Below are 24,476 nucleotides of genomic sequence, written 5' to 3' on the forward strand. Positions count from 1 at the left end.
AAAAATTAGCTGGGTGTGATGACAGGCGCCTGTAATCCCAGCTACTCAGGAGGCTAAGGCAGAAGATTCGCTTGAACCTTGGAGGTGGAGGTTGCAGTGAGCCAAGACTGCACCACTGCACTATAGCCTGGGCACAGAGGGAGACTCTGTCTCAAATAAATAAATAAATAAATAAATAAATAAAAATAAATAAATAAAATCACACAATAAGTGGTCCTTTGTAACTGGCTTCTTTCACTTAGAATAATGTCTTCAAGGTCCATCCACGTTGTAGCATGCATCAGCCCTTCATTCCTCTTCATGCCTGAGTAACATTTCATTGTATGGATATACCACATTTTGTCTATCCATTCAATGGGTGATGGATACTTGGATTGTTTCCTCTTGGGGGCTGTTATAAATATTGTTGCTGGCCAGGCACAGTGGCTCATGCCTGTAATCCCAGCACATTGGCAGGCTGAGGCAGGAGGATCAATTAAGGCCAGGAGTTTGAGACCAGCCTGGGCAACACAGTGAAACCCCATCTCTACAAAAAATTTAAAAAATAGTGAGGTGTGGTGGTGCACACCTGTAGTCCCAGCTACTCAGGAGGCTGAGGTGAGGGGATCACTTGAGCCCAGAAATTGGGGGTTACAGTGAGATATGATCCCAACACTGCACTCCAGCCTGGTGACAGAGCAAGACCCTGTCTTTAAAAAATAAATACATAAGAGCCAGGCAAGGTGGCTCATACCTGTAATCCCAGCACTTTGGGAGGCCGAGGCAGGCGGATCACCTGAGGTTGGTAGTTTGAGACCAGCCTGACCAACATGGAGAAACCCTGTTTCTACTAAAAATACAAAATAAGGCAGGCATGGTGGCGCGTGCCTGTAATCCTAGCTACTCTGGAGGCTGAGGCATAAGAACCACTTGAACCTGGGAGGTGGAGGTTGCAGCGAGCTGAGATCGTGCCACTGCATTCCAGCTTGGGCGACAGAGCGAGCCTCTGCCAGTATAAACGTTTTCTATTTCCGCGTTTACATTTATTTGTTTATTTATTTTTTAGACAGGGTCTTGCTCTGTTGTCTAGGCTGGAGTGCAGTAGTGCAATCACAGCTCACCACAACCTCTACCTCCCAGGATCAAGTACTCCTCCCACCTCAGCCTCCCGAGGAGCTGGGACTACAGGTGCACACCACTACGCTTGCTAGTTTATGAATGTCTCTAAAACAAGGGTTAGTACCCTTGGTTCTTAAGAAGAAGCACTCAGAATTGCAGAAGAGAGAAAGGCCTGCCTAGTCTACACAGCACTGTGTTTACTGCAGAATCACTAAGCAGGAGCCAAGCAATGCAACCAACATTCACTCAGCACCTACTACATGCCAAGCACCCTGGCTAGGCACTTTCTACGATTTCTTTTGATTCATATGATAAACCTGTTTAGAGAAATATTATTTCATCCATTTTATAGATTCAGATTCAAAGACCTAAGGACCAAGCAAATTACTGAAATTTCCACAACTTACAGAGGGAGATGTAGAGACCTTGTGGGACTCTCTCTGTCACTTCTTGTTGCAACTCTAGACAAGGAAGGGGTGACCCAACTCCTGGCTCACAATGGTCTTGGCGGTTCTCATGCTGGCTACTGCCACCCCACATTCAGCTAGTAGTGGGCTGTGCCATTCAGCAAAAACTGAGTTTCTACTAGTGCATAGAGGACCAGGGAGCCACGGGGGGTGCTCTGGGCGACAGCTTCACCCACAGAATAGGTCTTAGTCAGTGGCTTCCTTCTGTTCAACAAGTAGTTTCAAACCAGCTCTTCCACAAGCTGACAGGGAACAATGGTACTAATGAGACAGACAGGCCAGATGGCCCATGGGCTGAGACCTCACAGGGCACCATATTGGTCATTCCCTCCCCAGCGTTGCTTGCATTTCACCTTGGTGTTAGGTCATTGCTATGCATTTAAGGCTGGTGTCAATCAATTGTGTATTGAGGCCAGGCATGTTGGCTCACACCTGCTATCCCAGTTCTTTGGGAGGACAAAGTGGGAAGATCACTTGAGGTCAGGAGCTCAAGACCAGCTTGGCCAACATGGTGAAACTAAAAATACAAAAAGTAGCTGGGCATGGTGGTGCACGCTCTGTAATCCCAGCTACTCAGGAGGCCGAGGCAGGAAAATTGCTTGAATCCGGGAGGCGGAGGTTGCACTGAGCCGAGATCGTGCCACTGCACTCCAGCCTGGGAGATAGAGCGAGACTCGGTCTCAAAAAAAAAAAGTGTATTGAGCACCACCTCTAGGTCATCTCTGTGACCTATGATTGGATATTCATAGCATGTGTTGAAATTCTAGAATGTGGGTAGTAGGGTTACTAAAAACCCACAACACGAACGAGTCAGTAATAATTAGATCCCATCGCTATGGTGACAAAGGACTGTCATGCAGTGTCTATAAATGCATTATAATTATTACACCATTTACAAGATTTCCCATACAGCTTTCTATTGCCCCATGTTGTCTTACAAGGAAGACAAAATCCTTTGGTGCTGGCCTGACATTGTACCATGCCTGCTGCTCGAGACAGGTACACTAGGTTACCCAAGATGCTGCTTTGGACTGAGGGCTTCATGCTTCATTTGTCAGACACCACCAAGAGAGCTGCGTACTTGACTGCAGCGAGCTGTGAAGATGTGCTTGGGTTGGGAGAACCACGGCCCTGCTGCACCTGCTGGGGCTTCCTGTTAGAAAAGAGACCCACCACATCACATAGTACACCTGCATGAGAGGCTACAGGGAAAGTCCTCCTGAGCAGTGACCCACATTGCATGGCTTCACGTTGAACTCTAAGCAACGTCTAGTGTGGGCAGGGTGACTCCACCAGGCCCCTGGCCTCCATAAGGTGACTCCGTGGTTCAAGTAGCTTTTTCTCTTGTCATTCCACCATCTCAATGTACAACTTCCGGGGCCATCCTGATGGGAAGAAGATTGTTGGAAGGCCCGGCCCTGGCTCTTAAATGCTTTCATCCAGAAGTGACATACATCACTTCCTCTCACAGACCATTACCCGAAGTTAACTTCAAGAGGGCTTAGAAATGTGTGGGAGCCCAGAAACACAGTGAAGGTATGGCTGCTGCAGGTGTCCAGGACTAGCTCAAGGTGACAGGGAACGGGTAGCACAACTGGTGGGAATCTAGTTGCTCAAGAACTTATGACCTATAAACCTGATTTTTAAAAACTGAGGTAGAAGCCGGGCACGGTGGCTCACACCTGTAATCCCAGTACTTTGGGAGGCTGAGGCAGGTGGATCACAAGGTCAGGAGTTCAAGACCAGCCCGGCCAACATAGTGAAACCCTATCTCTACTAAAAATACAAAAATTAGCCGGGCATGGTGGTGCGTGCCTGTAATCCCAGCTAGTCGGGAGGCTGAGGCAGGAGAATCGCTTGAACCCAGGAGGTGGAGGTTGTGGTAAGTAGAGATTGTGCCATTGTACTCCAGCCTGGGTAACAGAGCAAGACTCTGTCTCAAAAAAAAAAAAAAAAAAAAAAAGAAAAAAAAGAAAAGAAAAGAAAAGAAAGAAACCTGAGATAGAGACTGGGAGCAGTGGCTCATGCCTCAGGCCGAGGCAGGCAGGATCACTTGAGGTCAGGAGTTTGAGACCAGTCTGGCCAACATGGTGAAACCCTGTCTCTACCAAAAATACAAAAATTAGCTGGGCGTGGTGGTGGGTGCCTGTAATCCCAGCTACTCAGAAGGCTGAAGCAAGAGAATCACTGGAACCCGGGAGGCAGAGGTTGCAGTGGGATAAGATTGGGCCACTGCACTCCAGCCTGGACCACGGAGTGAGAGTCAGTCTCAAAAAACAAACAAACAAACAAACAAAAAAGAACTGAGACAGAATTCACACACCATAAAATTCATCATTTTAAAGTGTAAAATTCAGTGGTTTTCACTATATTCACCCACTGTGCAAGCATCACCACTACCAGATTACAGAGCATCTTCATACCCCCAAAAAGAAATCCCACACTCATCAGCAGTCACTCCCCACTCCTGAACTGGTTTTTGTTTTTGGGGTTTTTTTTTGAGACAGGGTCTCACTCTGTCAGCCAGGCTGCTGTACAGTGGCGTGATCACAGCCCAGTCTCCTGCATTGCTGGGACTACAGGCACCCACCACCAAGCCCCGTGAACTTTTTGTATTTTTTATAAGAGATGGGGTTTCAGCCGGGTGCGGTGGCTCACGCCTGTAATCCCAGCACTTTGGGAGGCCAAGGCAGGCAGATCACGTGGTCAGGAGATGGAGACCGTCCTGGCTAACACGGTGAAACCCTGTCTCTACTAAAAACACAAACAATTAGCCGGGCATGGTGGCGGGTGCCTGTAGTCCCAGCTACTCGGGAGGCTGAGGCAGGAGAATAGCATGAACCCAGGAGGCAGAGCTTGCAGTGAGCCGAGATCACGCCACTGTACTCCAGCCTGGGCGACAGAGCGAGACTCTGTCTTAAAAAAAAAAAAAAAAAAAAAAAAAAAGATATGGGGTTTCACCATGTTGCCCAGGTTGGTCTCGAACTCCCGGGCTCAAGCCATTAGCCCATCTCAATCTCCCAAAGTGCTGCGATTACAGGTGTGAGCCACCAAGCCCGGCCCTGACTTGTTTTTAACTAATGAACAGAGTAAGTTGTCTAACAGAATACTTTCCCCTCTTATAATGTAATGTACATGTAATAACAAACAGCATGTGGTAAGCACTTACAATAGACAGTCTGCTACTTTATTTCATCCTTACAACACTGCTCTGATGTACAGGAGCTGTAATTATCACAAAGGTTAAAATTCCTTGTCCAACATTAGGGAATCAACAAATGTTGGAACCAGGATTCAAACCCAGGGCAACGGTCTCCAGAGCTATTCTATCAACCATCTGTCTGCCCTTCAAGACCTTTTTAGGACATGGCGAAGTTACAGGTAGACGCAGCCTCACTGGATGACTTGGGGTTCATTTTGCAGCTGACATCCTGGCCACATCATTGGAGGAGAGCATTGCCCAAGATGACATAAGCCCTGCAGAAGGACACGGGATTGGTCTCATGTCTGGGTGGAGCTATTCTGCATCCCTGTAACCCTGGTGCTCATCAGACTTGGCATAACATGGGCACTCAATATTTGCTGGTGTTTTTTTTTTTTTGAGACGGACTTTTGTTCTTGTTGCCCAGGCCGGATGGAATGCAACGGCGCAACCTCAGCTCACCGCAACCTCTGCCCCCTGGTTCAAGCGATTCTCCTGCCTCAGCCTCCTGAGTAGCTGGGATTGCAGGCATGCATCACCACGCCCGGCTAATTTTGTATTTTTCGTAGAAACGAGTTTTTCCATGTTGGTCAGGCTGGTCTCAAACTCCCGACCTCAGGTGATCTGCCTGTCTCGGTCTCCCAAAGTGCAGGGATTAGAGGCGTGAGCCACCACGCCCGGTCGGCATTCAGTAATTGTTTGCTGAATGACTGAATGGACAGAATCTCCCAGACTAGAGTCAATGCTTCGCCCTCCATGGCACGGCACACTGGCCCTTCCGCCCGGAAGAAGCATGGGAACAGAGCCGTGCTGCTTTCTAAGGCCTCTTGGCCCTGCCTGAAATCACCTACTAAAGGGCAAGAAATCCTTTCAAATGTGACAGGAAAAAATGGCAGGGGCCCAGGTACAGTGGCTGATGCCTGTAATTCCAGCACTTTGGGAGGTCAACAGGAGTATCATTTGAGCCCAGGAGTTTGAGATCGGCCTGGGCAACACAGCAAGACCCCATCTCTGAGGAAAGGGGAAGGGAAAGGGGAAGGGAAAAAGAAAGACTAGTCAAGCATGGTGGCATATGCCTGTGGTCCCAGCTACCTGGAAGGGCTTAAGGAGTTTGAGATTGCAGTGAGTAATGATCCTGGGTGACAGAGCAAGTATCCTGCATTAAAAACAAAAAAAAAGAAAGAAAAAGAAAAAAAGCAGGACACTGCACGTGGGAGGTACTAAGAGATTCAGAACCTTCACTTTGGACTGGCTGCCTCTCACTCTGGCACAAAATCGCTCCTCGCTCTGCCAGATTCTCAAGCTTCACTCCTGCCTGTTAAAGTAATCACTCTGATTCTATTCTCTTGCTCACACCTCCCAAATAAATGCCCTTACAGAATTTACAACTGAGCCTGAACCTCTCAGCCTCTTATCTAGATGGGACCCAGAAAGGGTCACCTGTGGGAACACTCCTGTTCTTGAAAACTGCACCTCCACCCTGGCCTAGGGCACATCATGCTTCATCTTGCTGGTCTTTTCCACACACAACAGTAGTCCCGGCACCTCGAAGAGAGCTTGGCATATATATGGCGCTCTACAAACACTTGCTGAGTACAGGGGCTGCTGCCCATTGCTTTATTCAATGATCCTTGTGTAAAGGCCCAGGGAAAAGCACTTTTTAAAAAACAGTTTTAAAGATGGGGTCTTGCTCCATCATCCAGGCTGCAGTGCAGTGGTGCAATCATAGCTTACTACAGCCTTGAACTCTCAGGCTCAAGTGATCGTCCTGCTTCAGCCTCTTGAGTAGCTGGGATTACAGGCGCCTACCACCATGCCTGGCTAATTTTTTAAATGTGTATTTTCTTGTGGAAGAGACAGGTTCTCTCTCTGTTGCCCAGGCTGGTGTCAAACTCCTGGCCACAAGTGATCCTCCTGCCTCAGCCTCCCAAAGTGCTGGGACTTCAGACATGGATCATCGCACCCAGCTGAAAAATACTAACGAGAAACTGATCGGCTTCCTTTTTCCGATAATGTTTGCTATATAATCCCATCCTTCTTTGCCCTGGCATCTAGGAAGCTCTGGGCGGAGTTGTGTGCTCAATTACAAGAGCTTCCCGGGACGGCTTTTTGATACCATCACCTCCTAGAGTCCTTCTCTCAATTACTAGGCTCTCAACTTTCAGTTCCCTCTCCGGTTTTTGATTTGGTTGGGGAAAGCATGAAACTTGAAATTCAACAAACTCACAATGCAGCTGAGCTACGAAAGGCCGACAGACCATGGTTCAAAACCCAGATATGCCACCTACGCACTCTGGGATCCTGGGCACACGATTTACCATAGCCCGTCTCCGGGATGACCATCCTCACAGTGCTATGTTGGTTACATGAGACAGAAACACCCAGCGCAGACACTCAACGGTTATACTCAACCCCTTTTATTTTCACTAGAATTTTCTATTATTCATTTATTTTGGGAATTTTCTATTTTTTGTTTATTATTGTATATTTTGAGATGCGGTCTCACTCTATCACCCAGGCTGGAGTGCAATGGTCTGATGATGGCTCACTGCAGCCTCGACCTCCCTGGGCTCAGGTGATCCTCCCACCTCAGCCTCCCAAGTAGCTGGAACGACAGGCGCATGCCACCACACCCTGCTAGTTTTTAAACACTGATGTTTAAAAACACTAATTTTTAAACAGAGATGGTGTTTTGCCACACGGCCCAGGTTGGTCTTGAATTCCTCGGTTCAAGTGATCTGTCCACCTCAGCCTCCCACAGTGCTAAGATTATAGGCATGAGCCACTGCGCCAGGCCCTAGAATTTTTAAAATAAACAAATTTATTCAAGTCTTCAGCATCCAGGTAACTGATCTAGACGGATTCAGAAAGAGTCAGAATATTCTTCAATTATAAAATTATTACTGAATAAATTATCAACTACAGAAGGAACTTGAGACACAATTTTTTTTTTTCAGAGACAAGTGAATATTTATTTTTGTGCCTTTCTTCCTATGTGTATTTCAAGTCTTCTTCAAGGCCCCAGGAATCTCTGGATTCAATTCTGTCCCTGGGCTTGGTCAACTGCTGCAGGAATCTTAGGGAGCCTTGTACAAATGATAGAGTTACTCATTTACCAACATTAAACCCTAGAATAGAAGATGTAACAAAGCAGGACTCCTTCTTCCATGAAATGTGATTTCAGATGAGGCAGCAGCCAATGTAGAAAATCCCGGAATTTTTCCTTGGAACTAGACTGTGATGAGAGGTGCTTGCCATGAACGTAAGCTATTGTCTTTCCTTTTTTTTTTTTTTTTTTGAGATGGAGTTTCACTCTTGTTGCCCAGGCTGGAGTACAATGGTGCGATCTCAGCTCACCACAACCTCCGCCTCCCGGGTTCAAACAATTCTCCTGCCTCAGCCTCCCAAGTAGCTGGGATTACAGGCATGCACCACCACGCTTGGCTAATTTTTGTATTTTTAGTAGAGATGGGGTTTCACCATGTTGGTCAGGCTGATCTCAAACTCCCGACCTCAGGTGATCTGCCCACCTCAGCCTCCCAAAGTGCTAGGATTACAGGCGTGAGCCACTGCGCCCGTCCAGCCACTGTCTTTCCTTTGACCTTTCCTTTCCAGTTTTTGAAGATAAAGCAGGAAATAATCTTCTCTGAAGATACTTGATAAAAATCCTGCCCCTCCATCCAAAAAACAACACATGCTTCCACTTCATTGATAAAAATTTACTGCAGTTTGGCACCTGCCTCTAGTTCAGCTGGCGGATGAGCTGACTGATGCACACACCCCCAGAAGATGGAGGTGTGCCCATCTCCTTGAGGAAGCCCACTCTATTTCTGGTAGCATGACGGGCTACTGAGAGGTGGAAAGGGCGCAAGAACCATGAGATCTCCTGGAAATGCTTCTCCGGGAAGGCAATTTCATGAATGAGGTCTTCCAAGCAAATGACACCAAACTTTCCCAGGTGCTCCTCAATCACTGTGTTGTCAGAGGGATGGTCTTACTCTTGACCTTGGCTTGTCCATGTTTCAGAACAAGTTCCCAGAGTGACTTCAGATTTGGAAGTCCCCAGGTCACAAAAGATTCCACTATACGCAGCGTTTTTAGGTTCTGGAGGGTGACTTTTACAAAGACACCAGTAAAAATTTTCTTTAGGCGAAGTCTTGCAATGGTTCTCTGCACCAGTAAACTCACGCCATCAATCCTTTCGATGCGTACAACAAAGGCCAACGAGTGTTTATCTGGCGATTCCAAGGCGTGAGGTTTCACTTCTAATCGTCTGAGACGCACCTTGTCATGTTTCTGCCACCAGGAATCAGGTAGGAATGATTCCAGTCGCTTAACCCTGAGCCCTTTTCCTTTCCTCTGCTCCTTCTTTGCCAAAAGTGCCTGCTTTGACTGGGTGGCTTCGAGGGCTTGATAAGCCTTCCTCTCTTTCAGGAGATTTTTCTGGAGCCAAAGGGGTTTTTCTGTGCTCCTGCTTCGCCATCTTTCTAGTGTTGCAGCTACTGATCATGCACAACCCCACCATTGACACAAAATGTTATACCCGGATGGAAAACTAACATCCTACCAAAAGTTCCTACTGTACCTTGGAATAATCTTCAAAAGTACAGATCAGGCCAGGCGCAGTGGCTCACGCTTGTAATCCCAGCACTTCGGAAGGCCCTGGCGGGCAGACTGCTTCAGGCCAGGCGTTCAAGACCAGCCTGGGCAACATGGTGATACATGGTGAAACCCCATCTGTACTAAAAATTACAAAACATTAGCCAGGTGTGATGGCGCACACCTGTAATCCCAGCTACTCAGGAGGTTGAGGCACGAGAATTGCTTGAACCCAGGAGGCAGAGGTTGCAGTGAGCCGAGATTGCACCTGCACTCCAGCCTGGGCGACAGAGTGACAGACTCTGCCTCAAAAAAAAAAAAAAAGAAAAGAAAAGAAAAAAAGAAAAAAAAGATACAGATCAGACCCAATTTTGACATCTGAGCTCAGTCAATATGCAGGAGAAAGCTCAGCAGTAAACTTGGGGGATAGAAGCCATATTTATTCATTCACCCATTCATCCAAGTGCCTACCTTATGCCTGGCATTGTTCTATGCCCCCAGCTTACACTTGCAGAAGTGACAGGGAGGTTCCCTGTTCACTGAATCCACCTTCTAGTCCAACCATATTACCACTAGGGAGGGGAGAATGAGACACTTTTAAGTCACTGTTTATCCTTTATGAAAGCAGATGGAGAAGAAAACACGCATTAAGACAGTGACAGTGACCGGGCACAGTGGCTCATGCCTATTATCTCACCACTTTGGGAGGCTGAGCAGGGTGGACCACTTGAGGCCAGGAGTTCGAGAAAGGCCTGTCCAACATGGTGAAACCCTGTCTCTACTAAAAATACAAAAATTAGCTGGGTGTGGTGGCACATGCCTGTAGTCCCAGCTACTCGGGAAGCTGAGGCATGAGAATCACTTGAACCTGATAGGCGGAGGTTACGGTGAGCCAAATCGTGCCACTGCACTCCAGCCTGGGTGAAGAGAAAGGAGGGGTGACAGAAGCAGGGTTCCAAGATCAACTAGCAATGGTACCATGGGCAGATCCTGGGACGTGGTGGGGAGGGAAAGAGAGGGAGAATTATGGGTCAGTTAAGGGTCAGTGCAGCAGGAAGTGACAAGGGGCTACAGTAAGACCATAGCAGTAGAAAGAGATTCAAAGGGCCAGGCGTGGTAGCTCACGCCTGTAATCCCAGCACTTTGGGAGGCCGAGACAGGCAGACTGCCTGAGGTCAGGAGTTCGAGACCAGCCTGGCCAACATAGTGAAACCCTGTCTCTACTAAAAATACAAAAATTAGCTGGACACGGGGCCGCGTGCCTGTAATCCCAGCTACTCGGGATGCTGAGGCAGGAGAACAGCTGGAACCTGGGAGGCGGAGACTGCAGTGAGCTGAGATTGTGCCACTTCACTCTGAGCGACAGAGCGAGACTCTGTCTCAAAAAAAAAGATTCAAAGACTAAAAACTTACAGGACTTGGTGGTGGTGGGAGACGCAGAATGGAGAGGAAGGGAAAAGGGACAGGTGTCTTTTGTCCCTGGAGCTTCAGAGTCCAGGAAGTCGGTGAGGCCACAGACAGACAGCGCTCTTGTTGTGGAGGTTTCGGGGACATGGGCCGGGAGCTTTTGATCACTACTGTGACACTGAATGACTCCTGAGTTTGCAAATCACATTATCTAAGGAATGCGTCCAGCGTGTCCACGGAAGACTGTGTGGTTTCGTAAGGGTCTGAAGCCCTTTACCAAACCAACAGTGGCTTTTCGTCACAAGACCACAAATACCTGCTGGAACATATTCTGATGCCTGGACTGTGTACCAGCCAAACTGCACTCTGAATGATCCCAGGCACCACTGGTTAATACACTCTCCTGTGTATTCAAGAGCTGCCATCCCTGTTTGCAGTGTTGAAAACTCACCCCAGGTGACCTACGGTCATTACACATGAGTTCAGAAAGGTGATCGCAGTTCACGTGTGCCTAACAAACCCTGCAAACCTTTGTACAGACCCGGCCTACCCAACTCACTGATGATGCATGCCCACAAAGATCGAAGTATCACTAGGACACAGTGCTCTAAGAACACTGGCATCAACACCACAGAGGTGATGTGATGCTGAGCTCAGAAACAGGGCTGTAGGAAAAAGTACCGAAGATAAAACAAGGGTAGATAAATAGAATGACTAAGCACTGGTCCTAACTTTCACCTAGAAATAAATTACATCTGTTCCAAGTTAGAGGACACGCCCCACGGCGCCCCATCTTCCTATTCGTTACTACATCCAAGTAGACAAAAGGCAACTTTTCCCCTTCTATTCTCCTACCAGATGTCTCCCAAAGAATTCAATTCTTATGCTGGACACACTGACTCACGCCTGGTAATCCTAGCACTTTGGGAGGCTGAGGCGGGTGGATCACTTGAGATCAGGAGTTTGAAACCAGCCTGGCCAACACAGTGAAACCTCATCTCTACTAAAAATACAAAAAAAAAAAAAAAATTCGCGGATGTGGTGGCACGCGCCTGTAATCCCAGCTACTTGGGAGGCTGAGGCAGAATTGCTTGCACCTGGGAGGCAGAGGGTGCAGTGAGCCAAGATCACACCACTGCACTCCAGCCTGGGTGAAAGAGTGAGATTCTGTCTCAAGAAAAAAAAAAAACAAAAAACAGAATTCAACTCTTGGAGAAGAGTCCACAGATTGGCCACAAACATATTCTAGGTTAGCCTTGAAACTGACGCATTTCGGGAAACTATGTGTACAATTCTCTCAGCTATGTACAGATGCTGTACAAAGGAGGTCCGAATGCCACACCCTCCAGCACTCCAATTAAAGGACAGTTCTTAGATATCCCCCTATCCAAGTCACCTCTTTACAAGTGAAATAAATAAGCTTCCCACATCAACAGTTTGCTGCACAAGCCACCAGAAGGATCAGGTTTCCCAGGGCTCTGTTCACAACACATCTAAGCATCAGCTGAGTTGCCACACCGCCCAGCATTCAGAATTAACAGTTACTGGGCTGGGCATGGTGGTGTATGCCTGTAATCCCAGCTTTTTGGGAGGCTGAGACAGGAGGCTCACTTGAGGCGAGGAGTTCGAGACCGGCCTGGGCAACATAGCCAGACCCCACTTCTACAAATAACAATAAATAAATAAATAGAGAGAAAAGCAAAGAAAGAAACAAACTGATGAATGTGGCTCCAGTGAACCCAACCAACTGGAGCCACCAATCCGCAAAGAACCATGGTTTGCCCCATGGAATTTCACCATCTCCTCTCCCTCTCTCATGCATACACACACACACACACACACACACACACACACACACACAGACGCAGACAGGTGTGTGCAAACTAATCCCAACAAGAATACAACTGACGTAAACGTCTCGCTTGGGGAGGAAAGACTTTTAAGATGCAGAGCTCTAAAACAGTACAATTACAAATTTAGGCACGGTAAAAATTTCCCAAATGGTTGTTCATTCACCCAGAGAGGATTTTAGGCAGTAAGAGAATATTCAGTCAAGAGAACACTGTTCCTGAGCTGGGCATGGTGGTGCACACCTGTAGTCCCAGCTACTCAGGAGGCTGAGGCACGAGAATTGCTTGAACTCAGGAAGCAGAGGTTGCAGTGAGCCAAGATCGCACCACTGCACTCCAGCCTGGGTGACAGAGTGAGACTCTGTCTGAAAGAAAAAAAACCACTGTTTTGAGCTAGTCACATAGCCCTGACCGTTTAAAACGCCTCCCCATGTCTTCACATGGTTCCTAAGACCATTTCAGACAAGTGCTACCACACCACCTCAGCCTCATGCAACCTACACCCTACACTCCCCCAGAGCTGATGTGCCTGGGTGGGCTCAGAGAACTCCTAGCAATCCTCCGAGACCCGACTCAAACATCACCTCTTCCCTGGAGCCCTGCTGTGGAAACAAACAGCAGGCTCAGCACTAATAAAAGCCTCACCCCATCATCTTGAGAATGAATGCAACACACCGTGCCATTCTTGTCGAATTGTACGCTTGCTTCCCTCCCTGTGAGTTCTCAAGTGCCCGAACCAGAACCTACATATATCCTAAGGCTGAATGTGTGCTTTTTTGTGTGTCATGCTACAGGGATCCAAACAGTGCCAAGAAGAGGAAGAAGGACCCACTGTTGAAAGGGAACATGTTCTCAGCTGTTCCAGAGGCAGGTGGAGTGGGGATTGTTTCTCTGACTTTACTAATAAAGAAACTAAGGTTTGGTACAGATCAGCGGCCTGTGCAAGCAGGTAAGTGACCTCTGACTCTTCTCCCACCTGCCTGGCAGGTCCAAATTTCTGCCCAATGCCAGGTGACAAAACTGCACAGCAAAACAAGTTGTTTTTTTTTGAGGGGGGAGGGAGTTGAAACAGAGTCTCATTCTGTCACCCAGCCTAGAGTGCAGTGGCGTGATCTTGGCTCACTGCAACCTCCGCCTCCCGAGTTCAAGTGATTCTCCTGCCTCAGCCTCCTGAGTAGTTGGGATTACAGGTGCACACCATCACACCCGGCTAATTTTTGTATTTTTAGTAGAGACGGGGTTTCACCATGTTGGCCAGGCTAGTCTCGAACTCCTGACCTCAAGTGATCTGCCCGCCTCGGTCTCCCAAAGTGCTGGGATTACAGGCGTGAGCCACTGTTCCCAGCCTAGAATTGGCATTTTAAAGTCTTTTAAGACTGTAGCCACCTGGGAGACTGTGTGCTAATGAGCACAAAATCTTTGGCCAGGTGGTGGGTACCTGTAATTCCAGCTACTCCGGAGGTTGAGGTAGAATTCAAGCCAGGAGAATTGCTTGAACCCAGGAGGCAGAGGCTGCAGTGAGCCCACTGCGCTCCAGCCTGGGCGACAGAGTGAGACTCCATCTCAAAAAAAATAAAAAGAAAATTGTCATTTCTCCATTTCACCTTTTTCTAACTTTAATTTTTAAGTGAGTCTGACATATAATAAAAAGTTAAATCCCAACACACTCAGCTGAGGCCACACACAGTGCTAGTGCCAGAGCTTGACCTCTGTTTCTCTGGCTCCTCCCTAAAGCACAAGGACGCTGAGGATCTTGTAGGGGTGGCCAGTCTCTCTGGAACCATGAAAGGTCCTATAACTTCATGAGCTTCCATCAGAAAAAAAAAAAAAAGAAAGAAAGAAAGTAGTAAGAAAGCCAGGCACGGTGGCTCACACCTGTAATCTCAGCACTTTAAGAGGTCAAAGCAGGAGGACCACTTGAACCCAGGAATTCGAGACCAGCCTGGGCAACATGGCAAAACCAAATCTCTACAAAAACATTTTAAAAATTAACTGGGTGTGGTGGTGCGTGCCTGTACTCCCAGCTACTTGGGAGGCTGAGGAGGAAGGATTCCTTGAATCCTGGAGGTTGAGGCTGCAGTGAGCTATGATTCCGCCACTGCACTCCAGCCTGCACGACAGAGTGAGACCTGTCTCAGAAAAAAAAAAAAGTTCCTTAAGAGGTAAATTATTTTTAACTTGAAGTGTTCATGGACTTCATGAGTAAACGTTCTGGATTTGCCAAGCAGTTTTGATTTCAATTGGCCTGTCTCCCAACTATGCACAGACTTACCTAACACAGATCCTAATTTTCAAGAGGTTAAGGGTGGATCAGCTCAGAGTCAACCAACAGCAGGTCCTAAAATTCAGGTTTGTCAGGCAGCAAACACCCTCTGTGGCATTTGCAAACTCCTACTACCCAGGACGATCCACACCTGATTTTCATTGGCTGTGGTCAATGCTGCGGTTTTCAGGAATATCCCTGGGTTGTTGCGTTTCAAATCTACCTATTATTTTTTTCAAGTGCTAGACCAGAAGAATTTTGGAAAATTAAGACCACTCCTAAGTTTCCACACCACCACACAACTGGCAGCTAGCATCCCACTGTCTGAAATGCAGATGTTGTACAAATACTTTTTATAATAAGCTATCTGCTCAGCGAAACAGTTTCCAACATTAGATGGTATGAAGGGCACAAGTAGCTCAAAAACCACTCTCTTAAAAGGAAAATAAGAACTCCTAAGACAGTCCTCCTCCCAAAAAAAAGGAAGTGGACCTTTCTGGGTTCCCTGGTTTACTAACTAGGCCTTTGGAACTGTTCTCCTGACCAAGCCAACCCCATAACCACTCAGAAGGGATTTCTGTAGGTAGAACTTGCAAATGGTTAATGAATCAATGCTTTCTCCATAAAACAAGGCCTGAGGAATTACAGCAGTGAACAACGGTGGGGGATACTGGATTCCAGAGGGTTCCGTAAACGTTCTGCTTACAAGAAGGATTAAAGTTCTCGATGCCACTCTCTAGGACCCTGTCTTGATCCTCAGAATCTTAACCCTGTGGGGAGAGCAGGGTGGCTGTCTTACTACCCCACCCACTGATCAGGAAACAGAGGCTCCAGGAGGTATCTTGCTATTGCGCCAAGAATCAAAGCCAAGCCAGGGCCACCCAGTCCAGTCCTGTCTCCCTTTGTGCTGGCATCACTCTCCAGCTTGGCCAAGCTCAGAGGGAAGGCAAGGCTGCAGCTTTAAGGGTTTAAGAGAGGAGACAGCCACTTTCATTGAAACAGCCCCAAACTCCTTATTACTGGTCACCAGTTTACACAAGGGTAACTCGCTTTGAAAAACAATACGCAGAAAGTCGAGGTCAAGCTCACCGAAACCTCCACTCTCCTCCCCCTGGCGCCCAAGAGACCTTGAACTCTTACTCAATTGCTCTCCCGAGCTAAGGGTGTCCCGGCTCCCCCAGGAGAGCAGAGTACCTGTGTTGTGGGGGCCGCCAAGACACCTGCCTGCGAGGGGCACTGCCCTCAGGGATGCAGGCCGGACTGGGGGGCTCTCGTGATCCCTCCACTCAGCCCACCTGATGCTGCAGGGTCAGATTTGGGTCCCATTAGCATGCATCGAGCGCCTCTCACGTTAAGTACCCCAGAATTCGCTGCCTCCCGAGGCCCATCGTACAGATGGGGAAACTGAGGCTCGGAGAGTTAAAGTGGCTTAGCCCGTGGGGGGCGGTGGCGCAGGGACTGGACCCCGAGCCCTGAGATACCGAGCCCCGACCCTCAGCCGAGGGCCTGCCGGGCTCTCTCGGCCCAGGCTGTGGAAAAGTCGACCCTCAGGCCGCCGCGGGAGGTCAGCTCTAGGGAAAGGGCGACGCGGAGGAGGGCCAGGGTGGGAGCCATGCCTTCCGCCCGAGCGTCGGGCGAGACGCGCAGCGCCCCGGCCCGAGGGCCCACCCCGAAGGGGAGAGTCAGGCGGCCGCGGCGAACTGAGGCGCCCGGCAAACCCCGAGTCCCGGGGCCCGACCTCACTCACCCCGCTGTCGCCGCCAAAGCTAGCACTCACCGCGGGCGGCCCGGCTGCTCTCTGGGGCACCTGGGCAGGACGCAGGCCCTCACCACTGAGGCGCTACCACCGCCCGCGCCGGCCGCGGGGGTGAGGGCGTGGCCACTGGGCCGCCGCCCCGCCCACTCGAGCCGCGCGCGCATTCCCGGAGCCCCGCGCTTCCCCCTGCAACTCCGCGCTCTTGGTACGGCCCGGCCACGCCCCCTCGCGGCTCCGCAGGGTCGTCCCGCGGAGAAATGAAAGTGAGTTGTTCCAGGGGTGGCGGAGTCGCCTGGCGACAGCGGCTGCGGCTTCTATAGCTCCGACCCTGCAGTTCACCGGGCCGACTGCCCACCCTCCCGGGGGTCACCGCAGAACCGTGGCTGTGCGCCCTCAGGTCTAGCCTCCTCCTTCGGGCCGCCGCTAGCTCGTGATCGCCACATTGTCTCCTCCACGGCCCTGTTTCCTCACCTGAAATTGGCGAGGCTTCAGGCCCAAGTCGTCTCCCTGGGTTCCCTCCCAGCCTGACGGCGGAGGGCACTCGTTTGTTTTTAGAGACAGGGTCTCGCTCTGTCGCCCAGGCTGGAGTGCAGTGGTGCAGTCACAGCTCACTGCAGCCTTCAACTCCTGGGCTCAGGCGATTCTCCCACTTCAGCCTCCCAGGAGCTGGAACTACAGGCGCGCCACCACACCTAGCTAATTTTATTTTATTTTATTTTTGCAGAGATGCGGTCTCGCTATGATACCCAGGCTGGTCTCAAACTGGTCTCAAGCGATCCTCCCTCCTCGGCCTCTCAAAGTGCTGCGATTACAGGCGAGAGGCCCCCACAGGCTGCCTAGGGCTCGCATTCGAAGGCTGGCCTGTTGGGCGTGGAAAGTGACCAAGCAGGAGGCAAGCCCTGGATGGAGGAGGAGTTGGGGGATACAGAGAGCTTCTGGGGTTTGAAAAGTCTGGCAGCCTTGGTCGGGGTATGAAGCCCACCTCTGCCTCCTGCTATGGTTTCTACGTTACAGGGTAATGAAGATTGAATGGTATAACCTTTGTTCCTAAAGGATTTAGAGCAGGGCGTTAGTAAGTGTTCTCATCGCCATTGTTATTATTACTACTACTACTACTATTATTACTAGGTGTGCTGTGAATTCCTTTTGCGACACTGTGCAACTCACTTCTCTCAGAGTCCCTTCTCCATCTTTTAAAAATAGGCGAGGCGCGGTGGCTCACACCTGTAATCCCAGCACTTTGGTAGGCCAAGGTGGGCGGATCACCTGAGGTCAGGAGTTCGAGACCAGCCTGACCAACATGGCAAAACACTGTCTCTACTAAAAATACAAAAATTAGCCGGACATGGTGGTGGGTGCCTGTAATCCCAGCTACTCAGGAGGCTGAGGCAGGATACTCGCTTGAACCCGGGAGGCAGAGGTTGCAGTGAGCCCAGTTCGCATCACGGCACTCCAGCCTAGGCAACAGAGTGTAATATATATAAAAGAATATATAAATATAATATACAAATATTACATAATATATAATATAAATGTTATATTATATTTATATATTATATAAATAATATATATTATATAGCATATATATTATTTATTTTTTGAGATGGGCTCTCCCTTTGTCACTGAGGCTGGAATGCAGCCTCGACCTCCTGGGCTCAGATGATCCTCCTGCCTCAGCCTCCCTAGTAGCTGGAATTACAGGCATGCGCCACCACACCTGGCAAATTTTTGTATTTTTATTTTTCATTTTAAAGAAAGTTGATTGAAATTTTTTTGTAGAGGTGGTGTTTTGCCATGTTTCCTAGGCTGGTCTCAAACTCCTAGCCTCAAGCAGTCCTCCCACCTTGGCCTCCCAAAGTGCTGAGATTACAGGTGTGAGCACTGTATCCAGCCTAATTTTTTAATTTTTTGTAGAGACAGGGTCTCGCTATGTTGCCCAGGCTGGTCTTGAACTCCTGGCCTCAAGGGATCCCTTGCCTCAGCCTCCCAAAGTGTAGGAATTACAGGTGTGAGCCACCATTCCCATCCACTCTTCATCTTTACAATATTGTGAAAATAGCAAAATCCTACATAAAGAGATTATTACCATGGCCCAGGTGCCAGGTTTCCTATGTCCAGGAACTACCCCTCCAACAGATTGGATGAATGCAGTAGTCCTCAGGGTGGGGCACAATACCTGTCCAAGTAAGGGACTGAATAGGTAACTCCACACTCACCCCACGAGAGAGCTGGGGAGAAATTCATCACCCAGATATCTGATACTCTGTGCCATCTTTTCAACACCCTGTTGGACACCTCCTCTGGATGTCCCAGTGAGGCTTCAAATTTGGACTCTGACTCCATGCCCCCTGCGTTTTTGTGAAACCAGAACTCCAAAAACACTGAAACTCTGTCTGCTAATAATATTACTAAGGAAACATCAGGAAACAGGCATTTTCCCTCTTTCGCCTTTTCCCATTGAACCCATAACCAGGTCCTATGGATTCTATCTCCAGAACCTCCTCTTGTCATCTTTTCTGCTGTCCCTGTTCCAGTTGGGGCCACGTGGGTTCACCGTTCATCGTTCACCTGGATGATCTCAGCAACTTCCTGACTTTTTTGCGGGGGAAGGAGTCTCAGTGTGTCACCCAGGCTGCAGTTCAGTGGCACCATCTCAGCTCACTGCAACCTCCGCCTCCTGAGTTCAAGCCATTCTCCTGCCTCAGCCGCCTGAGTAGCTGGGATTACAGACTCGTGCCACCACACCTGGCTAATTTTTGTATTTCTAATAGAGACGGGGTTTCACCATGTTGGCCAGGCTGGTCTTGAACTCCTGACCTCAGGTGATCCATCTGCCTTGGCCTCCCAAAGTGCTGGGATTACAGGTGTGAGCCACTGCACCTAGCCAGGTTCCTGACTATTTATGACACTTCTGGTTTCTGCTATACCCACTGGCAAGGAAGCTTCTTTTTTTTTTTTTTTTTTTTTTTGTTTGTTTGTGACAGGGTCTCTCACTCTGTCACCCAGGCTGGAGTGTAGTGGTGAGATCTAGGCTCACTGCAGCGTCCACCTCCGGGCTTCAAGCAATTCTCCTGCCTCAGCCTCCTGAGTAGCTGGGATCACAGGTGCGCACCACCACAACTGGCTAATTTTTGTATTTTTAGTAGAGACAGGGTTGTGCTATGTTGGCCAGGCTGGTCTCGAACTCCTGACCTCAGGTGTTCCGCCCACCTCAGACTCCCACAGTGCTGGGATTACAGGCGAGAGCCACCACACAGAGCTGAAAGCTTCTCTTCTTCAGTTACTGTCCTCCTCATTGCCCAACCTTCCTGTCTTTCCCTTCCCACTCCCATCCCAAAAAAGCACTCTCACTGGCCAGCTGGGGGTAAAAAGTAGGTTGCATCCACATCTCATATATTACACTAATATAAATTCCAGATAGATAAAATATTTAAATGATTTTTTAAGGGAGAAGGAAAAAGCCCCCAAAAGTCCATAGGAGAATTGGTGTTAACAATCCCCAAGAGGCATTTCTAAATTATGAAATTATGACATAAACTCCAGAAGCCATAAATGAAAAGATTGAGAAATAATCTGGGCCAGGTACAGGGCTCACGCCTGTTATCCCAGCATTTTACGAGGCCAAGATGGGAGGATCACTAGAGCCCAGGAGTTCGAGACCAGCCTGGCCAACATGACGAAACCCTGTCTCTACTAAAAATACAAAAATTAGCCGACAGGGCGCGGTGGCTCAAGCCTGTAATCCCAGCACTTTGGGAGGCTGAGACGGGCAGATCATGAGGTCAGGAGATCGAGACCATCCTAGCTAACCTGGTGAAACCCCGTCTCTACTAAAAAATACAAAAAACTAGCCGGGTGAGGTGGCGGGCGCCTGTAGTCCCAGCTACTCGGGAGGCTGAGGCAGGAGAATGGCGTGAACCCGGGAGGCGGAGCTTGCAGTGAGCCAAGACAGTGCCACTGCACTCCAGCCTGGGCGACAGAGTGAGACTCTGTCTCAAAAAAAAAAAAAAAAAAAAAAATTAGCCAGGCTGGGCATGGTGACTCATGCCTGTAATCCCAGCACTTTGGGAGGCAGAGGTGGGCAGATCATCTGAGGTCAGGAGTTCAAGACCAGCTTGGCCAACATGGCAAAACCCTGTCTCTACTAAACAAATACAAAAATTAGCCAGGCATGGTGGCGGGCGCCTGTAATCCCAGCTACTTAGGAGGCTGAGGCAGGAGAATCGCTTGAACCCAGGAGGCAGAGGTTGCAGTGAGCCGAAATCACACCACTGCACTCCAGCCTGGGCGACGGAGTCAGAGTCCATCTCAAAAATAAAATGAATAAAATAAAATAAAAGCAGTGGAGCTGGGCATGGTGGCTTATACCTGTAATCCTAGCACTTTGGGAGGCTGAGGTGGGGGATTGTTTGAGGCCAGAAGTTCAAAACCAAACTGGGCATCATAGCAAGACCCCGTCTCTACAAAAAATAAAAAATTAGCCAGGTGTGGTGGTGCATGCCTGTAGTCCCAGCTACTCAGCTGAGGTGGGAGGATCGCTTGAGCCTGGAGGCTGAGGCTACAGTGAACTGTGTGCCACTGCACTCCAGCCGGGGCAACAGAGCTCTCGGCCGACCCCATCTCTATGTTTTAAAAAAATAAAAGATAGGCCGGGCGCGGTGGCTCACGCCTGTAATCCCAGCACTTTGGGAGGCCGAGACGGGCGGATCACGAGGTCAGGAGATCGAGACCATCCTGGCTAACACGGTGAAACCCCGTCTCTACTAAAAAAATACAAAAAACTAGCCGGGCGAGGTGGCGGGCGCCTATAGTCCCAGCTACTCGGGAGGCTGAGGCAGGAGAATGGCGTGAACCCGGGGGGCGGAGCTTGCAGTGAGCTGAGATCCGGCCACTGCACTCCAGCCTGGGCGACAGAGCGAGACTCCGTCTCAAAAAAAAAAATAAAAAAAAATAAAAGATAAATTAAAATGAGAGCAGAGAAACAGGAGGGGTGGGGGCGGTTGCTGTCAAGTGCAAAGCACAGAGGATGGTTGACCCACCTGGCTCTCTTCACTGTCCGAATAACTTCCCCAGACCTTCTTCCTGTCTCCTTGCTGCCCCACACCCCTAGGTCCTCCTAACATGGCCAAAGTTTAACCATGTTACGCAACAGAGCCAAAGCCTGTCTCTGAAAAAAAAAGAAAAAAAAGAAAAGAAAAAGTGGATCCCAGATTAGCTTGGCATTGAGAGAAGCTGGATCGGCTTCCCCCACAGATGCTAGAGGGGTGTGGTTGATCCAGAGAGGAGGTGCTTCCATTTCACCAGGACTCCAGATGTCACACCGGCCTCCGACACCATGTCTCATGTGTCTCCAGTACCACACCATGACCTTTGGACAGGACAGTTCATTTCCCTTGAGAGGCATCCATGAGGGTGCAAGGCAAGTGAGTTTGCAGATTTCCTGGGTTGAGATAACCCAGGGTCAGGGACAAGAACATCACCAAAGTGCAGAAGCACAGAATCTCTCTCTGGAGATCAGGGACCAAATTCCAATTAGATGGAACCAAATGCATGGCCTTGGCCAAATATCTTTTTTTTTTTTTTTTTGAGACGGAGTCTCGCTCTTGTCACCCAGGCTGAAGTGCAATGGCGTGATCTCAGCTCACTGCAACCTCTGCCTCCTGGGTTCAAGCGATTCTCCTGCTCAGCCTCTCAAGTAGCTGGGATTACAGGCGTGTGCCACCATGACTGGCTAATTTGTTTGTATTTTTAGAAGAGATTCTCCTGCTCAGCCTCCCAAGTAGCTGGGATTACAGGTGTGCGCCACCATGCCTGGCTAATATTTTTGTATTTTTAGTAGAGATGGGGTTTCACCATGTTGGCCAGGCTGGTCTCAAACTCCTGACCTTGTGATCCACCCGCCTCGGCCTCCCAAAGTGTTGGGATTACAGGCGTGAGCCACTGTGCCCGGCCCAGCCAAGTATCTTTTTTTTTTTTTTTTTTTTTTTTTTTGAGACAGAGTCTCTGTCGCCCAGGCTGGAGTGCAGTGGCGCGATCTCGGCTCACTGCAAGCTCCGCCTCCCGGGTTCATGCCATTCTCCTGCCTCAGCCTCCCGAGTAGCTGGGACTACAGGCGCCTTCCACCTTGCCCGGCTAGTTTTTTTGTATTTTCAGTAGAGATGGGTTTCACCGTGTTAGCCAGGATGGTCTCGATCTCCTGACCTCATGATCCACCGGTCTCGGCCTCCCAAAGTGCTGGGATTACAGGCATGAGCCACTGCGGCGGGCCCAGCCAAGTATCTTTATTACGCTTTCTGGATAAGAAGTCAGTGGTGGCCAGGCATGGTGGCTCATGCCTGTAATCCCAGCATGGGGGAGGCTGAGGTAGGAGGATCATTTGAGGCCAGACAACATAGTGAGACCCCCATCTCTCTCTCTTTTTTTTTTTTTTTTAGTGGTGTGATCTCGGCTCACTGCCACCTCCATCTCCGGGGTTCAATTGATTCTCTTATCTCATCTTCCCAAGCAGCTGGGATTACAGGTGCACGCCACCCCACCTGGCAAATTTTTGAATTTTGAGTAGAGATAGTGTTTCACCATGTTGGCCAGGCTGGTCTTGAACTCCTGACCTCAGGAGATCCCCCCACCTTGGCCTCCCAAAGTGTTAGGATTACAGGAGTGAGCCACCATGCTCAGCCAACCCCATCTCTATGTTTTAAATAATAATCATCATAAAAGAAAATGAGAGCATTTAATAATAAAAGAAAATGAGAAACAGGAGGGAGGCAGTTGCTGTCAAGTGCAAAGCCCAGAGGATGGTTGACCCGCCTGGCTCTCTTCATTGTCCAGATAACTCCCCCAGACCTTCTTTTTTTTTTTTTTTTTTTTTGTTTTGTTTTGTTTTTGTTTTTGTTTTTTTTTGAGGCGGAGTCTCGCTCTGTCGCCCAGGCTGGAGTGCAGTGGCGCGATCTCGGCTCACTGCAAGCTCCGCCTCCCGGGTTCCCGCCCTTCTCCTGCCTCAGCCTCCCAAGTAGCTAGGACTACAGGCGCCGCCACCACGCCCGGCTAATTTTTTTGTATTTTTAGTGGAGACGGGGTTTCATTGTGTTAGCCAGGATGGTCTCGATCTCCTGACCTCGTGATCCGCCCGTCTCGGCCTCCCAAAGTGCTGGGATTACAGGCTTGAGCCACCGCGCCCGGCCCCCCCAGACCTTCTTCCTGCCTCCTTGCTGCCCCACACCCCTGGGTCTTCCTAATACGGCCAAAGTTCCAAAGTTTAACCCTTTCAAAGAGGCGGCCCTGAACGGAGAAAGCAAACATAGCCTTTAGCTATAGCAGATCAGGTTTCCCGCCAGCTGTGTGGCCGTGGATGAGTCCTGGGCACACAGACCCAGGCGGTTGGGTGAGGATTAAATGAGTTGCTGTGTGTGTGACGTGGCCTGGTGCATGCAGCGGCTTCAGAGCCTAGGATGGCTTTTCTCCTTCCTACTTCCACTTACCCCCTCAGTTTCACTCCCATCCTTTGTTCCTCTCTGTTATGCAATCAAAGTTTCAACTCTTCTGGGTTTGCATGCGGGAGCCAGAGTGAGCTTCTGGGGAAATGAGAGGGTGTTTAGGTGAGAGGGGGCTTTGGAAGCCACGCCCTTTCTCCCCCTCTTCCTTCCCATTCGCGTCCACACGCCAATGGGCCAGAACCTTTGCCCTGTCTCCCCAATATGACACAAGCCCCATGATTCTGTGCCCAAAATTGCTTGGCTGCTGCTGGCTGTTGCCAAGGCAACCAGCACCGTTGTGCAAGGGCCGATGAAGAGAAGCCTGCCTGACGTCCACGAACTGTTCAAACAGTGCTGTAGAG

At 49.4% G+C, this 24,476-nt stretch overlaps 1 protein-coding gene, 2 long non-coding RNA genes and 1 pseudogene across 6 annotated transcripts in view; 1 reads left to right on the forward strand and 3 right to left on the reverse strand.

The window, feature by feature from the left end:
• Positions 1-21,744, reverse strand: part of POR (cytochrome p450 oxidoreductase) — a 77,861-nt gene extending 56,117 nt beyond the window's left edge. Inside the window, exon 1 of one of the 4 annotated variants that reach the window (XM_045389663.2) lies at positions 21,682-21,744. The gene's annotated coding sequence lies outside the window, so the exon portion shown is untranslated. Of the gene's footprint in view, positions 1-10,779; positions 10,910-16,633; positions 16,721-21,681 lie in introns of those variants that run through there. The other 3 variants (XM_005549338.4, XM_005549337.4, XM_065541759.2) reach the window with 3 other exon arrangements.
• LOC141409835 (ribosomal protein uL30-like) lies at positions 8,383-9,418 on the reverse strand (annotated as a pseudogene).
• Positions 16,871-17,766, forward strand: LOC135970101 (uncharacterized). The gene is made up of 2 exons (XR_010585546.2): positions 16,871-16,905; positions 17,367-17,766. It is a non-coding gene; the product is annotated as an uncharacterized lncRNA (long non-coding RNA).
• A 1,616-nt stretch (positions 21,745-23,360) lies between the features above and the next one.
• Positions 23,361-24,207, reverse strand: LOC135970102 (uncharacterized). Its single transcript, XR_010585547.2, has 2 exons — positions 23,833-24,207; positions 23,361-23,485 (listed from the first exon to the last, which is right to left on the reverse strand). It is a non-coding gene; the product is annotated as an uncharacterized lncRNA (long non-coding RNA).
• Positions 24,208-24,476: the final 269 nt, after the last annotated feature.

Source organism: Macaca fascicularis, chromosome 3 (genome assembly GCF_037993035.2).
Source record: "Macaca fascicularis isolate 582-1 chromosome 3, T2T-MFA8v1.1".
In the NCBI taxonomy this organism is placed as follows: Eukaryota; Metazoa; Chordata; class Mammalia; order Primates; family Cercopithecidae; genus Macaca; species Macaca fascicularis.